This window comes from Rosa chinensis, chromosome 1 (genome assembly GCF_002994745.2).
Source record: "Rosa chinensis cultivar Old Blush chromosome 1, RchiOBHm-V2, whole genome shotgun sequence".
In the NCBI taxonomy this organism is placed as follows: domain Eukaryota; kingdom Viridiplantae; phylum Streptophyta; class Magnoliopsida; order Rosales; family Rosaceae; genus Rosa; species Rosa chinensis.
The window spans coordinates 11,058,224-11,073,212 of record NC_037088.1 but is presented as its reverse complement, the minus strand read 5'-3'; the positions used below and the strand labels follow the sequence as shown (position 1 = coordinate 11,073,212).

General features: G+C 39.4%; 2 pseudogenes; both read left to right on the top strand.

Annotated features, from left to right (window-relative positions):
• The first annotated feature begins 5,318 nt into the window (after positions 1-5,318).
• On the top strand, positions 5,319-6,779 carry LOC112200805 (annotated as a pseudogene).
• Positions 6,780-12,431: 5,652 nt separating this feature from the next.
• Positions 12,432-14,677, top strand: LOC112200796 (annotated as a pseudogene).
• The last annotated feature ends 312 nt before the right edge of the window (positions 14,678-14,989 follow it).

Sequence of the window (14,989 nt, the reverse complement as noted above, 5' to 3'; positions counted from 1 at the left end):
GAATAATACTTCTGCCACCGTCGGAAATTCACACCCCGACAAATCCCACAGGCCCAAAGTGAACAACATCTTCCACATGTTTATGGACACTTGACCTACCTCAACATTAAACTCGTGCAGCAGGTATTGTAAACTTGAAAGTAGCGGCAATTTCACACAATGGTGTAGTATGGCTTCATGGATAGTGGCGTAGCCTTCCGACAAGTTCGTGGCTTTTTCACCCTTTTCGAGCTGCCGCAATTTCACAATACTTGGCAGGCAGAACCTGTCTTTCATCTTCTGTATCTTTCCCCACGACATGATGGAGGATGGTTCGTCTACTCCAACGCCATCACTAAGGACCCACGAAAAATTGGTAGGCCCGAAACTTTGACCTTCCTCCCCAAGTTCAATCCCGTCATAACTTTGTCCCGAGGCGCCAACATTTTCTTTGCTATTGTCGGAAACCTCTTCTTCCCTAGCACGACGGTCAAATTGGGGCTCCTCATTTCGTCGGGATGCCATTGTTGGGGACATAATTGAGTAGAAAAATATGTGCAAAAATGATATCTCCTACTCCCAAGTATAGGAGGTCAAGTTTTAGTAAAGGGGAAAAGTAAGAGTATTGTACCCAAGGGATTTAGTAACTCTACCCTAACTAGATTACCTCGAAAATAAAACCTAGAAAGCACATGTGAGTCTATCTTTTTACAAATTAATAGTCTCGACCCTTTGGAAGCCAAAACTATCAATAATCATATTTACAATGGTAAAGTGGTGAATCGGCTTTGTTGATTTTAATTTCTGTAAAGTAAAATAAGTTGCACAAAAATAAACTAAGCTAATAAAAACAAAATAAAATAGAGACTTTGACCAATGAGATAAATAGGAGCATAAGTTTTTGCACCTAGCCTTCCTCATGCATATAATGTAACCCATTTTCTAATAACAACATGCTTTGATAAATTCCCCCTCGGTTTTCGCTAGAGAAACTGAGATACCAACTAATCATGCAACCTAACCATGTCGCTAGGGCAAAGCTAGATCACACAACTTTAGTCCCATTTACATTCGCTAAAATATAAAAGGGCTTTGATGTCGTAAAGCCTAAGGACTCTCGACTCTTAAACTCATGGCACCAAGCATTAATTTTAAGGTAAGGACCCAAGCAATCTAGTTCTTCCCGTAAGAATAAGCTAGAGCACCACCCTATTAGCTACAATTGCTTCTCAGTTACTAAAGATTGTCAAACTAAGTTTCCGATTTCATTAATTCCTACAACATGCTTCTAGGTGACAAATCCAAAAACACATGTAAGAAAGCATTAAAGTAAAGTAGCTAAAGGATTCAAAACATGCATATTCATCAAAAACATGGCATCACACTATTTTATACATGAGTTTGGCTAGGGCTAAGGTCTAGCCCTAAATTTATTCTACTCACAACCCATATTTACATAAATCAAACCCATAAACATAATAACATCAAGCAAAAGAGAGGAATAGTAGAGAAAGTGGTTGGTTACAAAACTAGCTTCCCTTGATGCAAAACTAGTGAGAGATGTTTCAAAGTATGGAAATTTCTGTTTTCTCAAACCCAAATTGCCATACAAATCCACAAAGCTCTTAGAACCTTAAAGAACAAAGGCTTGAAATGATGAAACTAAGGTGTGATTGATTAAAGATGTAAAGGATCTTTGGTTTTTGGTAAAAACCCAAGACACTTTACACTTTTCTCTACACAAAAGCTAAACTAAACTACCTAAAAGATGAAGAATTAAGGAAAATGGAGAGGAAATGGAGAGAGGAAGAAGATGAAATGGATGAGGGAAGACATGAAAAACGTCCAAAGTGAGGGGAGGGTGCTTTTATAGGCCAAGAGTGATGAATGGAGGGTGGAGATCAAAGGAAATGAAGGGCTAGATGTAAAGAACAAATGTGTAAGCACAAAATGTGGATCTAATCCTTAACTCTACATGAAAATGACCTAGGAAGCCCATAGATATTTTGGTGGAGGAGATAAAGTAAGGATAGAAGGGTCATTGGGAGACAAAGGTATGTAAGAGGAGAACCACTTGTCATCCTTCAAATTTTGGATTTCAAAATAACCTACACCTAAAGTCTTCCCACCTAAACTCTCTAACCCTAGTCAACAGCTGTTCCATGCCCTCCACACATGTCCTTGGCTAGAAATGGTTGGAAATTCGGCATTGACCCTTTTTTTTTTGTCCTTTTGCTCACTTTCTTCCTTCAATTGAATCTCCACGGAGACTTTGGAATTGGCCTTCGGTTTCTTCATAAAAAATGTTCCTCTATGAGTGTAGATCATCCTGGTAAAATTTTAGAGCTTAATTCACCGTGGTGTAGCCGTAAATGCTGCTGGAATCATTACAGCTCTGATTTTTTAGTTTTCACCTTTTAGTCAGAAACTTGCACCGATCTTTTGAAGGTCTTCCACTCCGAACTAGCTCTTACACTCTTCATAACAAATGATCCTTAGGATGTAGATAATGGATCTGAAAGTTTCAACTCATTCGGAGTTCATTTGGTCAGTCTGCCACTCCTCCTTCCTTGCCTAGCTCGGTTTCTCCTAGCCGGAGTTTGAAAATATCCTAAGGCTGACTTTTTAGTGCATTTCCAAGCTTCTCCATCATTTCCTAGCATGATAAGGAAAACATAATAAATAGATATAAATAAACACAAAGGCTAAGCAAAAGTGCAAGATTAGGGGAATAATTACTAGGTAATTATGGACCTAACAAGGTGCTCCTCATTTCGCCGGGATGCCATAGGTGGCGGAGAAATGGTTCGCAAAGGGATAATATTTAGCGGTTCCTCCGAGCTACCTCCTGTAGAAGTAGGACGATGCAATGAATCAATAAAACCCCTCTCCGACGAATTAAGCGACGACACGTCCAATTCTTCACTACTTGTGATATCGATAACCGCCAGCATGCCACACAAACACTCTAAACCTAGAAGTTAGCAGTCAAGTTAGATCTAAACTTGCCCTATGCCATCAATCACAAGAACTCATTCAAGAACAGTCACGCCAAAATCCCAGAAAGTCCCCGAAATTCCCAGAAAAGCCAAAAACCCCACAGACCCTCAAAACACAGAATAACACAAAAACCACAAACATACCTTTTTAGTACAAAACGGAGCAAATGCATTCACACAAACCAGACCAAAACAAGAACACAAGAAAACCCAGAAACATAGAACATACCTCAAATTTGCATAAACAAACACCAAAGAGCGACAAAGTAGTTCAACCACGGACTGAGCGCGATCACCTTTTCTCCCCTTCAAATTCTTTTCCTCCTTTCCTCTACTCGATCAACGGTGCTTCCAGATCCTTTCTCTCTGGTTCTCTCTCACTCGGCGAAGAATACAAAAGCACAGAATAGGGCAAAGTGAATAAACTCAAGTTCGTTTCCCTCTTATATACAAACTCTGGCGACAAATCTCAGCCGTCTTCGAAAAAGTAACCGCCCACCATGATCATGTCACATGCCCCCTTTAACTGAGATGACGCCTCGGTAAAAATGACGTGCTCATAAATGCAACATTTATGACGAGGCGACAACGGCTGCGAAGCGATGTTTTCGCGCACGCCATCCCTATCAACAACCCCCACATGTCACCTACATTGTTAAAGGATCATGCAGAATCTAGCCAAATAACCCCAAATTTAAAATAATAAAAAAAGCACCACCATAGTCATTTCTCTTCCTCTAAGTATCCTCATCTCCCGCTAATTAGCCTTATCCTCCACTAATTAGCCTTATTTTCTGGTAAGTATCCACATCCTCCGCTACGAGTCACCAAACAATGAATCAACGATCCGCCATAACATAAGTGTACTTACCGCCAACAAAGCTATTTCACCGCTAACACTTATCTCGTCTAAAACAAGCTTGCAAGACAAGTACACCAACTCTTCAACCGACAACTACTGACCAACATGTCTCCGACATCATTGCTTCCGATAAACAGTCGCTCACCCGACACAAGTTACATTTAGCGTAACATTCCCAACTAGGGATATCCCATTTATCATCGGTACACAGACCTTAATGAGGCGGTGCAGTTAAGTTCTTCTCCTCCGGGAAAGAGTAAGGGAACCGTTAACACTGCTTACGGCAACCATTGATCTGGCCATTAACTTCCTGACACTAAGGCACCTAAAGAGTGGGATCGCCACCCACCGCCTCATGCTGTCAATCAGCTCCCCTCAACAAACAATCATCCCGACCAAACATAGGTCTTTCTTAGCCGGGGAGTGGGGGACTCCCTAGAGGGCCTAGCAGGGGCCCACCGAGAAGGGCAAAAGCGCTCGTTCAAGACAAAATCCATGGTTGACGATGCACTCGCATTGATTATGCCCGACATGTAACTGAAGGCCGCCTTAGTTGTGGTAACTCCCCAACCAAGAAATCCCTCCTTGACTGGGGACTTGGGGGACTTGTACATACATAGCACTTGCCGGCCATAATCAGCACTTAGACTTGACCATGTCACCTTGTCAGAATGACTTCAAAAGTGTAACCCCTGGAAACAGAGCAAGACAACCTCCACTGGCAAGTCAACTCCAGACCGAAACATGCTTTGAGGTGCCGACACGCGCCACCCAAAGTTGTCTCTACAGAAAGGACCAAACCTCAGCAAACTGAAGTGTATCAGTCCCACATCGAAAACAAGACTGAGGTAACTCACTATGTCACCTATGAAAGGTCTACTCCTCTCTCTTCATTGACTACATATTCAATAGCTATTTATCACTACATTTGTCAATACAAGTACATCGTTTAACTTTAGTATCGGAGGAGCGAAGACAGCCAACCGCGGTCTCCCCTCTTGACGCCGTTGTATTTCTCTTGACAGATTAGCGGGATTTCGTGAACTCCATACATATCGGAAGATTGGACCCTTGTCCACGTTATCGGAAGTTGACATCATATGCTGGTATTCTGAGCATTAACAACTACAGTACTAGTTTATTACTCGTCCATATTAAATATCACAATTCTATTATACATGTATAATTTTAGGGGAAAATTTCGCAAACAGTACACCAAGTAAAGGCCACTAATAATTCTTATACATAAAGTTCCAAACCAAACATTTCGGTACACGAAATCTAAAATTCGACCCACTATCAGTACACGACGTCAATGACGCTGTTAATTTGACACCAAAATGTCTATTATGCCCTCAGTTCTTTTTTTTTTAATAATTTTTTTCTGTTCTTTTTTTTTTCCTTCGTTTTTATCTCTTTCTTCTTCCTTCTTCCGGCTCCACGAAACCCACCTCTGTTCTTCATCTATTCGATTCCTTTGCAACGGTAGTCTTGGTGAAAAAATTGTAAAAGATGTGAGAGAGGCTGGTGGGATTTGACAATGGAGGATTTGAGGAATTACAAAGTGAATGTTACGGATGCCATGACTGCAAATATGTTGGGATATACTATATCAGGAATGCCACCTCCTTCAGTTGGAACTTTGTGGTTTTCTATGGTGGGTGCTATCTTTTCCTATTTCCTTGTTTACCATTCTGTTCTGTAGCTTTATTGATGTCACCTTGACCATGTGAACTGTTTACACTTTGGTAAAAACAGATTCTGAACATCTTCAACAGCTATGGAAATTTAAATGCAGCAAACGGAGATCTTGGTCTGCATCGTCTGATTGAAGCATTGAAACACATGTTTGCAATCCGAATGAACTTGGGCGATCCTGCTTTTGTAGATACCCATGAATATGCATTGATATGCTTTCTCCATCCTTTGCTAAGGAAATTCAGCAGAAGATATTTGACAACACAACTTTCCCACCAGAGTACTATTCATACAGGCATGATCACCCAACATTTTATAGTCAAAATTAGAGCTTCCTTTCTCGACATAAATTTTTGACCTCTAAGTCATTATTCTAAAAGCTATTCAGCTCATAACTTAACAGGCGGAGTCAGCTCAGAGATCACGGAACAAGTCATTTCTGCATAGTAGATGCAGACAGAAATGTTGTATCAATGACAACCACTATAAACTATCCTTTTGGAGGTGGAGTACTCTCTCCTTCTACTGGAATTGTGCTCAACAATGAGATGGGTGACTTCTCAATTCTCACTGACATATCGCCAGACCATCTCCCTCCTACTCCGTCAAATTTCATTGAACCAATCAAAAGACCTTTATCTTCCATGACTCCTATTATAGTCTTATGTACTTGTGGTGTTATCGAGAAAAGCTTAGTGCCAATTTGACAAGCAACATTGTTGGTCGTTGCAGGATAATCAATTGGTTGGTGTGCTTGGAGGTAGTGGTGGTTTGAACATTATCCCAGCTGTAACTCAGGTGTTTATCAATTATTTCATATTGGGGATGGAACCTTTAGCCGCAGTTCAAAGTCCAAGGGTCTACCACAGGGTAATTGTTTAACTTGTTTTAATTCTTTGTCATGATACACATTAAGGACCTCTCACCTCTATATTTGTTTGCTGATTCTTTTCTCTTCGATAATGCAACTAATACCAAACATAGTGTCCTATGAAAACTGGATTGTAATTGATGGAGATCATATCTAGCTTTCAGACGAAAGAAAGCTCTTCTTGCAGGAGCGGGGTCATGAATTGCAGGCTAAAGCCGAGGGAGCCATCACTCAGCTCATTGTTCAAAGACTTGGAAACCCTATTCAAATGGGCAGGAAATGTGGTAGAAGTTCAAATGAAAATGTTTTCCATGGTATACTCACTGCTGTAAGTGACCCTAGAAAAGATGGAAGGCCTGCAGCTGTATGATAATATTGCAAAGGTGGGTTTCGTGGAGCCGGAAGAAGGAAGAAGGAAGAAGAAAGAGATAAAAACGAAGGAAAAAAAAAAAGAACAGAAAAAAAAATTATTAAAAAAAAAAGAACTGAAGGCATAATAGACATTTTGGTGTCAAATTAACGGCGTCATTGACGTCGTGTACTGATAGTGGATCGAATTTCATATTTCGTGTACCGAAATGCTTGGTTTGGAACTTTATGTATAAGAATTATTAGTGGCATTTACTTGGTGTATTGTTTGCGAAATTTTCCCTAATTTTAGAGATGTTACATTGTAAATAGGTTTATCATAGGTTAGTTTAGTCTATGTAAAAGTTTCAATAAAAATTATCATTTATAAATGCAATTAATGTGATTTCTTTACTTTTAATCGAAATTTTCACCGAAATCGAAACTATCTTCTAAATTTTCTTAAATTTGAAGTACTTAAATCGAAACCGAAATTGAAATTTGAATCCTTGACCGAAACCGAAATGTGAATCCTTGGTCTTGAGTGAATTTCTCCTCAGTCAGATTTCTCTTGAAGGGAATACTCCTTACCCAGATGGCCAGATTCGCTTCAAGGAGATTTCTCTTCACTCATATTCGCCTTGAGAATATCTCTCATCACATAGATTTGCATTTAGGGAATTACTTCTCACTTTCATCTTCATCTATTTACATATAAATAGATGTGACTATCAACTTCATCTAAATTTAAAAAGAGACTCTAGGTGATTTCACCAACTTTTTGAACTACAATGAGTTACTTTTTGAAACATGGCTCCATCAATTTTTTTTTTTTTTTTTTTGCTAAAATTGCTCCATCACGAATTCTCCACCTCCAGATTCGTCTTGAAGGGAACACTTCTCACCCAGATTTAGTTTGAAGAGATTTCTCCACACCCATATTCGCCTTAAAGAGATATCTCCTTACATAGATTTGCATTTAGGGAATTACTTCTCACCTAGATTCGCATTGACAAGATTTCTCCTAACCTAGATTTGCTTTGAGATGATTTTTGTTAACCGAAATCTGCCTTCAGAGTTTCACTTCGAGATATTTTTCCGAAACAGTTTAATCTGTCTCTTTATAAGGCTACATCCAGACTAGAAATCGTGGTTAAAATTTTTTCACCGTCACATAACCTTCATATTCCATAATGGATGTTTATCGTGAATAACTGAGTTTTTTTAATATTTTTTATTTTTTTATCAGATTTTATAGATATTTCTTTATTTTATCGGGATATATCTTAAATATCTTATATATCGAGGATATTTGATGATATCAAAAAAATTTCACAGAAATGGTGGAAGATAAGATATTTCCCCTCATATGATATTTTTGTCCCTTTAAAAAGGAGATATTAGAAAATATATCGAAAATATCATAGATATTTTAATCATTGTTGTGACAATCTCTTCAAATTCATATAAAGATTACTTGTACTTTTTATACTTCAATAGAAGATATGACCCATCAAAATACGTTAGTTTTTTTTTTTTTTTTTTTTGACTTTGTCAAGGGGAACCCAAAGGCTTTCTAGGCCTAAGATAAACCTCTTCGGCGCATGTGAAATGCTGCAACTGTACATTGCAACACAATGTCTGGCCACTTTGACAGCTTCGAGTTCGAACCTAGGTTGGGGAGCACACCAAGCTAAGCAATAACCACTAGGCCACTTGCAGTGGTTAAAATATGTTAGTTAAAGACTACTATTTGATATATATGTTTAAACTTTAATCCCACAGGGCTTAAAGTAAAGTATTGATAAGGCGCCTTTTATACTGCTACCTTGCAATTAAAGTCATCCCTTCAGAGACAAAGAATATTAGTATAGCCCGTGGCCAAGGATGACAAACATAAAATCGAAAACTTTTCCACCAAGGTAAACTGTCCAAGCTGAATATCTAGGTTGTTTTCTTTTGCAACCTTTTGCTTTTGCTTCGTTGAACTTATAGAAGTCTTTTATTGTTTTTGATTAAAGAGTCTTTGTGCGTCTGTGAATCTTTTTTTTTATTTTTTTTTTAATATTTTCAAAAAAGATCAAAGGATTTCACTACTACCTCTATGGTGACTCGAGCCCAGGACCTGGATCTTAGGTAGTGCGTCTGTGAATCTGTTAATTTTGTAGGGATTTTGTTTGAATTGGATATTCCTTAGATTGTTCAATCTTGGTTTATGATATAATGGATATTCTAAGGAAAGGGGAGAAACGATGGCTATGCAGATAATACATTTGAGAACAAACTCTTGAAAGAGATAGTTTTTGTTGATTCCAATATTAAGGTTTTCAAATATTTTGCAAAATGAAATGGTGGTAATGCTGCTGCAGTTGATGAAAACCCCCAGCATAAAGCTCTTGTTGCTAAATATTTCTCCAAAGATACTATGATCGGACCAATCTTTAAAATAGTTGGATTTGGCTTTGTAACATTTCTTGTACCCGATCTTTCACAAGCATTCCTAAACGTTACAGAAGGAGAGGTGATAATGGACATTGAAAACAAATGGTAGTCGATCATATACAATTATATCTACAGATTTAGTACAAAATAAGTGACAGAAATCTCATTGCATCCCAACATTGCCAAATATTCTGAATAGAAGACTACTAGAATTGAAAGGTGCTTTTAGGATTGGTCAAACTAGTTAAAACTTAAAAGCTCTACCATTCAATTTGAAATAACAAGGATTAAATCACGTTCTGAAGCCAAATATTCTTGATGAAGTTCTTCACTTTAACCCAGCCTACTGCCTGCCATCGGGGATTGCAAAAAGAACAATAGGCTTTGAAAGCCTGAGGTAGGGAAATCACATCTTACATATCCTTTCCTCTCAAGTTGCAATACATCTTCACGCGTCAGATTTCACATGTTGGGATACCCAAGAGATGCTATCTCCTTTTTGGTACATGGGTTAAGCACATCAAGGAAATCCTCGCCTTCCTAACGCTGAAATTACAAATTAACTGCTCAAGAATGAACTGTATCGATGATTCAACTTTGAGACCTCTACGCACAATTCCTTGAACAGTTGGAAATTGAGGATCATCCCAACCTCAGCCTCCGGTAGATGTACCTGGAACGTTCCCCGGCCACTTACGCCCTTTGACTGCTGACTGGCTGGGTTCTCTTTGGATTTCGCTGTTACTTGATTCAATGCATCACCATTTGTGCCAATATTGAACTAAACGATCTAGTTAGATTCTGATACTTGTTTGACTAGCTCAAACTCTCCCATCTAAGCCCAGCTCCAGCAAAGCATACAAATCTCTAGCACTCGTATCAATTATCCAATCACGAAGACACAGACTTAAAGCAAAGGTACTAAACTGCAAGGGCAGACCAGATTGCGATATCGGCAACTGAAAATGAATGATGGACAAAGAAGGATCTGCTTCCCAAATACTCATCTAAATGCTTGCAGACATTCTCAACTGAAAGAGCCGAAGCGTACTCAAGCAACTCAACAATCTCAGCATCTTGAACGCCACGCCTAAAAATCGAATTAAATCGCAAATTTAAAACCTTGAAACGAAAGCAAAAGAATGGGGAATGGTTAGTGTTTAGGTTTACCGATCGGACAAGTGAAGAACCGGAGGAGAATCGGGACCGAGAGAGCTGAGTAGAGCTCCATTAGAAATCTAAGCTTTCAGATTTTGGTAGTGGAGTTGTTTGGTTTTCCGATCGGATTTCGATTCCGGGACAAGCTCGAAGCCAGAAGAGTCGCCCGGATTGCGAAGATCGGGAATCGAAAATATGGGATTTAGGATCCTGCTCGGGAATCAAAGCTCGGATTGTGAATTCCCAGAACCGAAGTTCGAGGATTTAGTGACGATTTGGTGAACGGAGCTGCTAATCAAGAAGCTTCCCTTTCAGAGGCTTGTTCGTGAAATCGCTTAGGACTTCAAGACGGACCTGCGTTTCCAGAGCCACGCCGTGTTGGCGCTATAGGAGGCGGCGGAGGCCCATCTTGTTGGGTTGTTTTGAGGAGACTAATCTGTGCGCCATTCATGCCAAGAGTGTCACAATTATGCCCAAGGATTATTCCACGTGCTAGGAGAATCAGGGGTGAGAGGGCTTAAGCATGCTGCATGCATCTGTGTAAAGAGTGGGGTTTAATTGATTGAATCTGGCAATCGATCATGAATACATGATCAGGGAATTGCTTTTGTTTTGAGGAAGAAGAAGAAGAAGAGGAGAGAGAAAATTATTTTATCAAAAATCATTTAATTAAATAATTAAGTTGTTGGTAGAAGTTGAGGGTTATTTTGGTCATTTGCCATCTTTGTTTTCTTCACGTGTCTGCCACGTCAGCTCTTTAACGGAATCGTTATGAAAATTTAACGGAAGTATGTCATTAATAATAAATTTTGAGTCTAGGTATCACATTGATACCATTGTGAGTTTGGGTATCAAACTGGCCGGTGCACAAGAGTTGAGAGACTGTTGGTGTATTTTTCTCTTTTATTATTGAAAAAAAACTAGTCCTGGACGCAGTAGTAAAACCTTGTAAAGTAAGGAAAAAGAAAAATTAATACGCAATTTTAAACACAAATGTGTTTTTGAAATTATCTTTACGAATGTGTAAAAATCTCATACAAGATCTTATATATGTTGTTTATTTCCTTAGAAATTAAGCAACAAGTGAGCGGTGGAGCTAACTCAAGGATACCGCCCAATTCTAAATAGAATCAGACCTACTCAAGTGACCAACCTTGATGCCAACCTGCTACAAGAGGACGATCTGATGTAAGATGAGCTACACATCTTACATCTTATTTGAACCGAATGCTATTAAAATTTGTTTTAGACTAAAGTGAACTTGGACATCATATCGAGTACCCAAATTCAGGCTAATGCAACAACTTTAGAAATTTGTAACAATTTATTAACATACATCAATATGTAGGTTAACAATTTGCTAGCTAAGTCCAAAGATACATGCATGAATCAAGTAAGGAAAGAAGATTTGGTGAAAATGAGAATTTGGGTCCCCATTCCGAGTATAAGTGCAGGGGTTGATCCTCTTGAATGTGGTGAATCTTTTGAAGTGGAACCATTTTAATTTGGGAAAAACTCACAAACAGTATCTGAACTTCAAGCCACTAATAACTTTCGTACCTCAAGTTCAAAAAATATCAGATTGGTACCTGAACTTCTGACCCCGACCCAATATCAGTATCTGAGAACAGTAAAATCGTTAACGGAGTTAATTTTTGAAGGGTAAATATGTCATTTCACTGTTCATCATCTCCAAAACTCTCCCCTCTCTCTCTGCAAACCCAGATTTTTCATTATCTTCTTCATACCTCACACACACAAACCCAAATCGACCAAAGGAGAGGTGAGAGGTGAGAGGAGTTGGTGGTGGATGGGACGGTACCTATTGAAGAAGTGAAAGGTTGGTTGATAATGGTGATGAGGTATGAAGAAGAAGAAGAAGAAATCTGGTATTGCAGAGAGAGATGAGAGTTTTGGAGATGATGAACAGTGAAATGATAGATTTACCCTTAAAAAATTAAACTCCGTTAACGATTTTATTGTTCCCAAGTAGTGATATTAGGTCGGGGTCAGAAGTTCAGGTACCAATCTGATATTTTTTGAATTTGAGGTACGAAAGTTATTAGTAGCCGATATGTCAGGTACTGTTTATGAGATTTTCCCTTTTAATTTTAGATATGTTCCTTCTAACAACTATTTTCTCAGTCCCAAATTTTGAACACCGAATTTATGCGATCTTTAAGCACTTACAATGAAATGATGACTAGATTAATGTCAAACAGAAATTAATCAGAAACTTAAAAGGAAAGAAAATTTGTAGCCTCAATGCTTGAATGCTATTCGTGTCCTTCAGGTAAATATAAATAAATTACTCTTCATTGGCTACATTTTTGAGTATAAAAAACAATGGCTAGGAATGGAGCTTTCTTGCTTTCTTGTGCTATCCCTATTCTCATACTAACTATGAGCTTCTTCATGTCCAATCCATCCTCAACCTCTGCTCCCAAGGCCAACTCTCCCAAGCCGTCTCCTCCTCGACCTCTTATTCCGAAAAGGGATTCTCTTGCCCACCAAGACTCTCGCTTTTCTACTGCAGCACTGTGGAGACGCTCGGTCCCTCAGAGAAGGCAAATGGGTTCACTTGTATTTGAGGCTCACCGGATTCAAACGCCCGCCTTTGCTTTTGGCTAACCATTTGATTTGGATGTACGTCAAATGCGGCGATGAGGTCGATGCACGCAAAGTGTTTGATAAAATGTTTGTGACAAATTTGTACTCGTGGAACAATATGCTATCTGGGTATGTGAAGATGAGGAATCTTAAGGAGGCCCGGAGCTTGTTTGAGAAAATGCCTGAGAGGGATGTTGTGTCCTGGAACACCATGGTGATTGGTTATGCCCAGAGTGTGGATTGTAATGAGGTTTTATAGAGAGTTGCGGAGGTCGCCGGTTGGGTTTAACGAGTTTAGTTTTGCAGGTGTTTTGACTGTGTGTGTGAATATGAGGGAATGGGAGCTTATTAGGCAGGCTCATGGGCAGGTCTTGGTTGCTGGGTTTTTGTCGAATGTGGTGCTTTCGAGTTCGGTGGTGGATGCTTATGCCAAGTATGGAGAGATGGCGGATGCCAGGAGATTGTTCGATGAGATGGCTCTGAGGGATGTTCTTACTTGGACCACACTGGTTTCGGTATATGCTAAATGGGGTGCTATGAAATCAGCTAGTGAGTTGTTTGATCGGATGCCTGAGAAGAACCCGGTGTCGTGGATATCAATGATTTCGGGGTATGCTAGGAATGGATTGGGGCATGAAGTGCTTGCATTGTTTGCAGAGATGATGCTGTTTCAAGTCAGGCCTGATCAGTTTACCTTTAGTAGTTGCCTTTGTGCTTGTGCTAGTATATCTTCGCTTAAGCATGGTAAACAAATTCATGCCTCTTTAATACGAAGTAATTTAAGACCCAACTCGATTGTTGTGAGTTCTCTTATCGACATGTATTCCAAATGCTGCGGTTTGGGGGCCGGAAGGCAGGTTTTCAAGCAAGACATCGTGTTATGGAACACAATGATGTCTGCCTTAGCACAGCATGGTCATGGTATAGAGACATTGCAGATGTTTGAAGACATGGTCAGTTCAGGTGTAAAGCCGGTTAATACCACCTTTGTTGTCATTCTCAATGGTTGTAGTCATTCTGGTCTAGTGCAGGAAGGGCGTAGGCTTTTCAAGTCCATGACTGATGATTATGGCATTGTTCCTGATGAGGAACATTATGCATGCTTAATTGATCTCTTGGGTCAAGCTGGATGTTTTGATGAGTTGGTGAACCGGCTCGAAAATATGCCATGTAAAGCTGGCGGTCAAGTTTGGAATGCATTACTTGGTGTTTGTAGAATCCATGGAAATACAGAGCTGGGAAGAAAAGTGGCCGAACACCTAATTGAGTTGGAGCCTCAATCTTCTGCTCCCTATGTTTTGCTTTCGAGCATATATGCTGAAGAAGGTAGATGGGAGCTGGTAGAGAAGGTGAGATGGCTTATGGATGAGAGACATGTGAGGAAAGAGCGGGCCATTAGTTGGGTAGAAGTTGAAAGTAGAATGCATGCTTTCACTGTATCAGACCGGCTGCATCCTCTGAAAGAGGAAATATACTCAGTTTTGAAACAGTTAGCTGACCAGATGGAAGAAGATGCTTCAGTAACTAACGCTGAGAACTAGAAGTTTGATGACTTGTTAATTTGTAGGGTGGTAAGGAGAGCAAGGGATGGTATTTATCCATTCAAATTTCAAAATTTTGTAACATGATATTCTTAAGCTACAATTTCAGATTCTTTAGAAATTAGAATGAAATACATGTGATGTTTTCCCAATAATAAAAGAGAAAAAAGAAGCACATCGTACTACTGAAGCATTAGTGAAAGCGTAAAGAGGAAAGTAAGCTGATCAAGTCCACATGAATTTGCACTACTCATGGAAAGTTCAAGGAAGCACATTGTATTGTTGTTGAAAGGCGGTCTTCCTAATCCGAGTTCGTGACGGCATGGAGAGTCCTGTCGTTGGTCAGGAAGTGATCATTTTGAATTGGTCAAAGAGTAGGCCAAATGATAGATTGCAATATATGATGGAATCATTAGCTAGGTACAATAATTGAAGATCAGGTTTGGTCATACAACATAGCAATTGGGATTTTCCAATAAAA